Here is an 11240-nt window from a genome sequence, read left to right as displayed (position 1 = left end):
TTCCTACAAGGTCTGTAAGAGGCGTGCATAAGTGCACCACCGTGCCTACCGTCCCAGGGATAACCCCATTATCCTTATGGTTTTCTTTCATTTATAACTTGTATTACATAATATGAAGCAGGGTGAAAAGACAGATTTCGACAATATTAAGTAAATATTAAGCAAGTAAGAAAAGCTGAAACAATAGTAGGGGATTCAGGACTTCTGCATTGCTGCCTGCAACTCTGCTCTAGTGGAAATACTCATCAGAGAGAACTTCTTGAAATGATTGGGGAATCTCCACCACTTAAATATTGGCAGCCACACATCATTTTCAGGCCAAACGATAACCTTCATCTCCACTGATGCTCATGTTTGCTTTCAAACCTCCATCTTAGCAAAAAAGCACAAGAAAGGATTGAGGATTCAGAATCAGAATCAAGCTGGAAGGGAACTCTTCTAGTCCAGCGCCCTGCGCAAGCAGGAGTTCCTATAGCATTTCTGACAAGTGACTGTCCAGTTCTTCTTAAAAATGTGCCATGATGAAGCACCCACAATGTCTGAAGGAAAGCTGTTCACTGGTCAATTGTCCACACTGTAAAGAAGATTCTTGTTAATTCCAGGTTGCTTCTCTCCTGGATTAGTTCACATGCAGTTTCTTGTCCTTCCCTCTGGTTCTTTGGAAAATAAATGGACCTCCTCCTCTTTGTGACAGTACTGGAATACAGCTATCATGGCCCTCCTAATCCTTCTTTTCTCTAAACTAGCCAAACCCAAATCCTGCAACAGTTCTTTATCTGTTTTAGTCTTCAGCCCTTGAATCATCTTAGCTGTTCTTCTTTGTACTTTTTCCAAAGTCTGAACATCTTTTTAATAATGTAATGACCAAAACTGGATGCAGTATCCCATGTGTGGTCTTACTAAGGCTTTATAAAGTGTCATGTCTGGATCTTTCACCCTCCAGTGGGCTAATAGGGAACCACTTGATGTTCCCTTCTCTTGGCAGAGAACGCCCCTTGGTGGATTTGGTGCAAATAATCAAATTTGGTGGCATATAAATCAAAAAAAAAAAAAAAAAAAGGAAATAGGAGCCTCCCTGTCAGAGAAAATCTTCAACATCTGCAGAGGTGGTACTTTTTCCATTGTTCTGACCTAGGCTTCCTCAAACCACGAAGTAGACTCCTTGTCCGGACAGAAACAGAAGACTCACATTCAAGTGACCATCCATTTGGATTTCCAAGGTCCCTCTCACAGTTACTGTATTTGAGCCAGGTTTCATGGAATCTGTTTTTCCCGCCCAGGTGTAAAACCTTACTTTTCTCCACATTAAATTTCACTTTGTGGGATTCAAACTTGTCTCATTTGGATCAGAAAGACAATATGCATACACATAAAAATCTATAGACATGGCGGGCCAGAGGTTAGAATGCAGTACCAGAAGCTAATTACCCACAGCCAGGAGTTCGATCCTGACCGGCTCATTGTTGAGTCAGCCTTTCATCCTTTTGAGGTCAAAAAAATGAGGATCCAGATTCCTGGAGACAATATGCTTTGTGAACTGTTAAGACAGTGCTGTGAAGCATTGTGGAGTAGTATAAAGTTGAATTGCTATTGCTATATAATTTCTCCTGAACATGGATCCTTTTATGAGAAGTAAGATTACCATTCTGAGCAAAGGTCTTTCCACATTCCATGCATTTATATGGCTTTTCCCCTGTATGGATCTTTTTGTGGCAACTAAGTCCACTGCTCTGAGCAAAGGTCTTTCCACATTCCATGCAAATGGCTTCTCCACTGTGTGGATCATCTAATGGGTAATAAGATGACCACTTTGAGCAAAGGTCTTTCCACTCTCCATGCATTTAAATGGCTTTTCCCCTGTGTGAATTACCTGATGGAAAATAAGACTGCTTTTTTTACTAAAGGTTTTTCCACACTCGATGCATTTATATTTCTCCCCTATGTGGATCATATGATGGGAAATAAGATTACCTTTTTTAGCAAAGGTCTTTCCACACTCCATGCATTCAAATGGTTTCTCCCCTGTGTGGATCATCTTATGAGAAGTAAGACCACAGCTCTTAGTAAACCTCTTTCCACACTCCATGCATTCGAATGGTTTCTCCCCTGTGTGGATCATCTGATGGGAAATAAGATTACCTCTTTGAGCAAAGGTCTTTCCACACACCGTGCATTCGAATGGTTTCTCCCCTGTGTGGATCATCTTATGAGAAGTAAGAGCACTGGTGTTAGTAAACATCTTTCCACACTCCATGCATTTAAATCGTTTCTCCCCTGTGTGGATCATCTTATGGGAAATAAGATGACCACTTTGAGCAACTGTCTTTCCACTCTCCATGAAATTGAATGGCTTTTGCCCCGTGTGAATTACCTGATGGAAAATAAGGCTACTTTTTTTATTAAAGGTTTCTCCACACTTCATGCATTTATATTTCTCCCCTATGTGGATCATATGATGGGAAATAAGAGTCCCTCTTTGAGAAAAGGTCTTTCCACACTCCATGCATTCAAATGGTTTCTCCCCCGTGTGGATCCTCTTATGAGAAGTAAGAGCAGTGCTCCTAGTAAATGTCTTTCCACACTCCATGCATTTAAATGGTTTCTCTTCCAAGTGGATCTTTTTATGGGAAGTAAGAGAACTTCGTTGAGCAAAGGTCTTTCCACACTCCATGCATTTATACGGCTTCTCCCCTGTGTGGATCTTCATATGGGAAATAAGATGACCTCTTCGAGAAAAGGTCTTTCCACATTCCATGCATTTATATGGTTTCTTCCCTGTGTGGATCGTCTTATGGGAAAAAAGATGACCACTTTGAGCAAAGGTCTTTCCACACTCCATGCATTCGAATGGTTTCTCCCCTGTGTGGATCTTTTTATGGGAAGCAAGATAACTGCGTTGAGCAAAGGTCTTTCCACACTCCGTGCATTTATATGGTTTCTCCCCTGTGTGGATCATCTGATGGGAAATAAGATTACTTTTTTTAGTAAAGGTTTTCCCACACTCCGTGCATTTATAGGGTTTCTCTCCTGCTGCCTGGAGGACCTGGGCTGTGTGGGCTACATGTGCTTCTGAATACTGTTTCTCCCCAGTGTGAATCATTTCATGGGAAGTAAATTGCCCACTTGTTCTAAAATGTTTTTCAGATTCCAAAGATTTATAAGGATCCTTTTTTGTGTGAAACATGTTTTGAGATGTAAGGAAGTTATTTCCAAGAGAATTAATGAATGTCCCACTGTAATTTTGTCCATTGTGTCTTCTTATAGCATCTTCTCCTTTGTTCTGGGTTAAATTGTGTTCGTTTACACTTTCCCCAATATATTTTTTCCTTATTTTCTCTTGTTGAGCAAGAAAGTCTTGCATCGGAGCAACAGTGGAAGATGAGCTTTCCTGATTCCAATCATTTGACTGGTTTCTCTCATGGGTTTCTAGTTCCATTTCAATTCCAAAGTTCTCTATTTCATCTTTAACAATGATCACTTGGAACAGTTCAGAGGAATCTTGATTCTCCTGCCCATTATTAGCTTCAAAGGAAAAGAGAAACAAAAATGATAACAAGGTTAGAGAAAAAGATCAAACTGCAAAATGTTAACAAATGTTGTTCTGATTTTTTTCCAAAATTCCATTAAATTGTATATTGCATCCCTACAGTGCTGTGATACAGACATGATGATTGCTATATTCATGAGTCATGAAAGCTTTGAAAATATCTAGAAAATGTCTTTTTTTTACCTATCTATCTATCTATCTATCTATCTATCTATCTATCTATCTATCTATATCGATCAATCGATCAATATAGAGATAGATAGATAGATATGTAAATCTATCCAGTTTTGAGTTAAGGAATAATCAGGGGAAACATCCAAGAAGAAATTAGGAGAAAACTTAAGTTTTATTGAGGTGGGCTAATTTCAGTAGTGACCTATGAGAACTGAGACAATTTTGAAAGAAGCTCCTTCTCCGGTGTACCTTGGAGCAGCTTCTCTGCAATATGTCTCTGGTGTGCCAGACCCCCACTCGCCCGTTCCTCGATCCCAGTGATGAGACTTTGGGGCAAAATTCTTTGCTTGAAGCCTCCCGTTGGTTTGTAAACGCTCTTCACGCCGAGACTGGAAAGATTGGGAGACCCAAAGTCTCATCAGCTTGCAAGGGCTCTTCGACCAGATCTGGTACGGGCCTCAGTTAGCAGAGAACAGAGGCCTAACGAACTATAGTGCGAGATGACATAACATCAGTACTGCGAGATTTCGCGCTACTGATCTCAAATGATCTCTTACTCCTCTAGCCCTATATTTTCTGCACAAATGCATCAAAGCAGGCAAAGGAACCAATGCTCTTCCATGGCCTGAGCTTGAAAGTTCTGTTCTCACACAATTTTGGGAGGTTTCAGAGGACAAATGACAACACATTCCTCTGACATGACCTCCAGAGGACACATTAAAGCACACCTCATTCTTTTCGGCCTCCACAGATAAATTCAAATAAAAATGGAAAAATACAGCTAAGAAATGGCACAGAAAACATCTAAGCAAAGAGATACTGACTCTTTCCTTCCTTGGAGTACCAGAAGGCCAGATCCTTTCCTTCTCCCTCCAAGAAGATGATCTCTGATTAGTGATTTTTAAAATAAAAAACTAAATATTATCTGTCTTCTTGAACTCTCTGATTGTGGAGTAGAAATCTCTTACCCAGCATGACTACGTTCCTATGATTTTCAAGCATGACTTCCGAATGCAGCGTTTTTTGGTCAGGATCCAGCTGCGACCATTCCTCCTCAGAGAAATACACAGCCACCTCATCAAAGGACACAATGCTCTCCTGAACATGGAAAAAAGAACAGAACAGGAGGATTCGCAAGATCTGTTCATCTTCATCAATGATTTAGACAAGAGGATAGAAAGGGAACTCATCAAATTTGCACAGAAGACAAAATTGACAGGAATTGTCAAGTTGTGTGTCGACTTTAGGGGGGTAAACTTCATTTGAATACAAAATACCTATCCCCACCACTAATGAAAGACTTGCTGAACCATATGTCAAAAGGCAAAATTTTCACCAAGTTAGATCTAAGGGAAGCCTACTACCGGGTTCGCATAAAGGAGGGAGACGAATGGAAGACTGCTTTTAACTGCCCCCTGGGCAGCTTCCAATTCCGGGTTATGCCTTAGGGACTCCAAGAGGCCCCCGCAGTCTTCATGCAACTGATCAATGAAGTTCTGCATGAGTACCTGTGGAAGGGGGTCCTTGTTTACCTGGATGACATTCTTATATTCAGCGAAAATATGGAAGAACATGTCAAATTAGTCAGGCAAGTACTGAAAAAACTCCTAGCGGCCAAACTTTATGCAAAGCTCTCAAAATGTGAGTTCCATAAGGAGGACTACCTGGGATACAGGGTGTCGAATCAAGGAATTGAAATGGACCCAGGGAAGGTGAAGGCAGTGCTGGACTGGCAACCCCCATGAACCCGTAAGCAACTTCAAAGCTTCCTGGGGTTTGCAAATTTTTACAGACAATTCATCCCTTCCTTTGCTGAGGTTGCTTTCCCCTTGATGGAATTACTAAAAACCGGTCCATCTCTCACCAAGCCAAAACTAGCCAATCCCTAGCTTGGACAATGGATTGTCAAAAATCCTTTGAACAATTAAAATGCCTATTCGCAGTGGACCCGATCCTCCAGCACCCTGACCCAAATAAACCCTTTGTGGTCCAGGCTGACGCGAATGATGTGGCGGTGGCTGCTATTCTACTGCAAAGGAACACCCAAAATGAACTAATGCCATGTGCTTACATATCGAGAAAGCTAATGGACACTGAGCGCAGATGGGCGGTATGAGAGAGGAGGCTTTTGCGGTGTGATGGGCTCTCCTATCCTGGAGACACTTCCTAGAGGGGGTTAAGGAGCCTTTTGAACTGTGGACTGACCACAAAAACCTCGAAGCGCTTAAGACCCCACAGAAGCTTTTCCCCAAGCAGGTTCGCTTGGCTCAGTATTTCAAATGCTTTAACCTGAAATACATTCCGGGGTGGGGGGGAACCTATTAACTGATGCTTTCTCCCGTAAACGCCAGTTTGACAGCCGACAAGACGAGATAGTTCATGCCATGATCTCTGAAACTCAGCCAGCAGCCCAAGACCGCACTAGAGCGCAAACGCACCATGGTTCCAACCTCCCTGAAGACAAGTTGACAGCAGAGCACTCTCAACCAATTCCTGGTTCAAGGAAAACCAGAGGGACCTAACCCTAAGAGAGGGATTGGCTTGGAAGGGGAGTAAGATTTATGTGCCCAGCAGCATGCGACGTCTGGTGCTAAGGAGGGGTCATGATTCTCAACTAGGGGGCCATTTTGGATTTTTAAAAACCCTCCATTTGACTAGGAGACTATTCTGGTGGCCAAGAATGAAAGCTGATGTAGAAGACGATGTAAAAAGCTGTGCCACCTGTGCCACCATGAAGTCCAGACCAGGGAAGCCCCCTGGGCTTATCCAGACCATGGCTGAACCCACCAAACCCTGGGAGGAGATTGCAGTGGACTTCATAGTCGAACTCCCTGACAGCGGGGGGGGGGGGGACAAGGTGATTAGGACTGTGATTGATTTATTCTCCAAAGAAGCACACTTCACTGTCTGCAACGGACTACCCTCGGCCAAGAAGCTGGCAAAGCTTTTCATGAAGCATATCTACAGACTACATGGGGTTCCAAGGAGAATCAGATCGTGGGGTCCAGTTCACTACTAAGTTCTGGAAAGAGTTCCTCAAGTCCATTGGGTCATCCCAGGGGCTTAGCTCAGCTTTCCACCCATCGACTAACAGATCGGCTGAAAAATTGAACTCAGTGGTGGAACAATACATTAGTTGTTATGTAAATTATCAACAAGAAAACTGGGCAGACTTATTACCATTCGTGGAAGTGGCTTATAATAATGCAGTACACGGCAGTACTGGGTTGACTCCTTTTCAGATAACTACGGGCATGGGTTTTGTACCGATGCCTGAGTTGCCTAGAGAGCCGCCCACTTCCATGTCCCTAACAGAATGGATGATCTCATTAAAAAAGGGTTGAGAGAATACTAAGTAAGCTTCAGCTGAATTAGCAGAAAAATATAAGGCCCAGGCTGACAAACGCCAGTCTCTCCAACCACCTTTCCGAATAGGAGATAAGGTGTATTTGTCAACCAAATACCTAAGATTGAGGTTACCTAGCAAGAGATTTGGACCCAAATTCATAGGTCCCTTCCCTATAGTGAAAGTGATTAACCCAGTGACTGTCCAATTTAGCCTCCTAGCATATGAGGGAAAGTGCACCCAGTTTTTTACAGTAGCTTATTTGAAACCAGCAAGAGAATCTAACTTAAGGCCCTTACCAGCTACTACCCCCATTCCTTTGGTAGTACAAGGGGAAACTCATTATCAGGTGAAGAAAATCCTTGACTCTAGACTATACAGGGGTTGGTTACAATATTTGGTACATTGGAAAGGGTACCCGTTGTCTGAAGCTACTTGGGTGAAAAGTGAATGCTGATACTCTAGTAAAGCAATTTCATGATAAATTCCCTGAGAAACCAAAAGGTCCGCCTGGAGGGGGGAGAGGGGGTTAAGGGATCCTGTACAAGGTGTCAACCTTGTGTGTTTTATTTTTCAGGGTGCGTTTTTTCCTGCGGGGGTGGGGACGCCTGTCAGCTTTGGAAGCCATATTAGGCCGGAAGCTTCCATGCTGCCACCTTCTCATGTGTGAGAAAGTAGGAGGAGGGATTTAGTAGAGGGGTTGTTTGTAGACATAATAGCATTCTTCCTGTCAGTCAAGTTCAGGACAATCCTGCATCTGGAGGAGTGGTCAGAGTGATGTCTCGAGATGGGATGGCGGTTGATTGGAGCATGTGATCGACTGAGGACTGAGGGGATGGTTTGGGGTTTTTTTGATTTACTGAGGGAAAACCCGGACCTCTCAGATTTGGGTTTTCCCAGATGTGCCAGTTTACCTATTCTACTAAATAGAACTTTGAAAATGCTTGCTTTAGAGTCTTTCCTTGGAAGAGAGGGAACTCTTTTTCTGGAACTCTGACACCAACACTCCAGAAGATAAACTCAAGATATAGAAGGATTGACAGATTGGGTCCCAGCTAACAGAATGAAAAAGATCTTGAGACTCTAGAAAGAATACAGAGAAGAGCAACCAAAATGATTAGATGCCTGGAAGTTAAAACATATAAAGAACAGTTGCTGGAATTAGGTATATCTAGTTTAATAAAAAGAAGGACTAGGAGTGACATGATACAGTGTTGCAAGATCTAAGGGGCTGCCACAAAGAAGAGGAGGCCAACCAATTCTCCAAAGCACCTGAAGGCGGGACAAGAAGTAATGGATGGTGCCGAACCGCCGCTGATGGGTCTGCGGACCGAGCCTGTCCTGCAGGGACGGGGGAAGAAGAGGGGCACCTCGGAAGACCGAGAGGAACAGGCAAGTTTCTCAGAGGTCAGAGGCAACCCTCTGTGAGTCGGCGGCGGGGGGCGGCAGCCATGTCGGCTGCCACGAAGCTGGGACAACCAGGCAAGAAAAGCGAAGTAAAACGGAGCCTTTTGAAGCTGGGTGAGTGATAACAGCCCTGGCTTGTAACAACGTTTGGAGCTATATTAATAACTAGAAGACCCCTAGCCTAAAACAGCGGCTAAGAAACAAAGGGGCTTTGGAATTTTTTTAAACTGTAACTTTAAAAAACAAAGACCCGAGAAACAACTGCTTTAGAACAGAACTAAGAGACTTAATTTAGAGATATGGCAAAAAGATTAAACACATCAAAAATTTGAATTTGACTAAAGGAAAAAAAAAAAAGAAGATTTGATACTTTTTAACTAAAAGAAAAAAATAAAGTGGATGGTTATATAATAAGAAATAAAATGGAGTCTTGCATGACTAATGGGAAATGTGGATTGTAGAGAGACACCATCTAGCATAAAGAGGAACTTTGTAACCTCCCTTTGTTATGATAACTTTGAGCCCTACAGGGGAAAAAAAAATTGTTGAACTGTGGAGGATTTTTTTTTTCCTGACTGCAAGCAGCTGGACTTTGGTGAAAAGAAAAGGAATCTACAATGAAACTCCTATAGTTGAATAATAATAATTTGAATGTTGGCGCAGGAATAGAAGAAGGATTAAGCGCAGCCTTAAAAGAAAGAGATTTGATACATTATATCCGGAATAAAAATATGAAAGAGACTTAATTGGACTTATGGAGAATAAAATCAAAAACTTGAAAAATGGAAGGAAATTTATGTTTGCAGACGAGGAAATGAAGATAATGTGATTAAAACTAAAATAAAGTAAGATGAGTGTAATAAATTAAAGGGAGGCTTTTATAGAAATTAAGAATGTTAAATGAAATTAATATAATACATGTAAAGATATGTTTAATGCAAGAACTATGCTTTAATGGTAAAATGTTAAGATAAAGAATAAGGGTGAATATGATTAATTGAAAATGTTAAAAGGAATTTAAAAATATACTTAAAAATATGTTTTAAGCAAGAACCATGTCTCAAGGTTAAAATGTTATGTTATGAAAAAGGACAAAGAGAAATATGATTAAACGAAAAGCAATGTACAGATGGAGGGAAACAACAAAGAAAGGTTTAAGTGGAGATTGTTAAACCAACTTTGAACATGCTGTATTTTAACAGCCAAAAAGCTATAATATGCTGTATTGAACAGCCAAACAAATGATCATGCTGGGTATCAGCCTTGGTAGTACAGTGGTCTAAGGCACCCTGTTATTAAGCTGGTTATTAAGACCAGATGCCTGCAATTACTGCAGGTTCGAATCTCGCCAAGGCTCAAGGTTGACTCAGCCTTCCATCCTTTCTAAGGTAGGTAAATTGAGGACCCAGTTGTGGGGGCAATAAGCTGACTTTGTATAAATATACAAAAGGATGAAGGCTATTGCTGAGCACATTGTAAGCCGCTCTGAGTCTCCGGAGAAGGGCGGCATATAAATCAAATTTAAAAAAAAACAAAAAACCGAAACTTAATATGCCGTGTAACGGCCAAAAAACAAAAATAGAGATGCTGTGTTTAACAGCCAAACAAACCTGAAGATGCCATGTAACGGCCCAAAAAACAAAATTAATATGCTGTGTTTAACAGCCAAAGGTCATGCTGGGTAATGGCCAAAAATAAAAATATGCTATATTCAATAGCTAAAACAAAGGGTCATGCTGTGATTAACAGTCAAGAAATAGAAATGATTGGTTTAACATTAAAGATACTAAAAAGAGGTGGGATAATTAAAAGAGGAGGTGTATGTTGAGAGTGATAGTTAAGATAAAATGTGTTAAGTTAGGTTTAATAATAATTGAATAATAAATGAATTTTTAATTTGTTTAATATAATTGTATGATTTTTATTGTTAAAATATCCATCTAAGCAAAGGAAAGAAAAACATGAATTGATAATTGGTTAGGATTTAAGATTTAAGTAATGGGCTTTTGGGGATAATGACATAGTTATATAGATAGATTTGAGGGAAATATTTGTTTAAATTAATTATTTATTTATTTATTTATTTATTTATTTATTTATTATTTATTTATTTATTTATTTATTTATTTAATTTTATTAAAATTTATATGCCGCCCTTCTCCCGAAGGACTCGGGGCGGCTCACATAAATAAAACACAATAACAATAAAATCTAAAACCAATCTAAAATTAAAATTCCCAAATTTAAAACCTCGTAGAATGATCAGGGAGTCTGCTGGAACCGCCATGTCTTCAGGCCAGCACGGAAAGTGCGGAGATCGGGAGCCATCCGGAGCTCGGTGGGTAACCAATTCCAAAGGGTCGGTTCAGCCACAGAGAACGCCCTCATCCTGGGAGTCGCCAGCCGACACTGTCTGGTCGACGGCACCCAGAGGAGGGCAGCTCTATGTGAATGCACAGGGCAGTGGGAGGCTGGTAGGAGGTGGTCCTGCAAGTACCCCGGGCCCATGCCATGTAGGGCTTTTGTTCTGTCCCTGTCTCACACACGCACACAAACAGTCAGCCAGGGGTTAAATAAAACTTGCAGACAATAAATTCCTTCGATAACAGGATTGGCAGCAACCCAGTAGCTGCTCGCCAAGAACTACTCACAGAGGGAGGTGTTCCTCCGCTGTCAGATAAACCAAAACAAATACACAAAGTCAAAGAATTGTCAAGTCCAATCCATATTAAATCCAAAGCAGGCAGATAATGTAGTTTCAGAGAT

General features: G+C 41.2%; 1 pseudogene; it reads right to left on the bottom strand.

Annotated features, from left to right (window-relative positions):
- LOC139311656 (zinc finger protein 107-like) overlaps window positions 1–11240 on the bottom strand; it is a 29535-nt pseudogene continuing 18295 nt past the window's right edge.

The sequence above is a fragment of the Pituophis catenifer genome, unplaced genomic scaffold (assembly GCF_029215685.1).
Source record: "Pituophis catenifer annectens isolate HBS135680 unplaced genomic scaffold, rPitCat1.0.hap2 SCAF_2, whole genome shotgun sequence".
Lineage (NCBI taxonomy): Eukaryota > Metazoa > Chordata > Lepidosauria > Squamata > Colubridae > Pituophis > Pituophis catenifer.
Note: the sequence above shows the minus strand (reverse complement) of the source record. Positions and strands in the feature narration are given on the sequence as shown.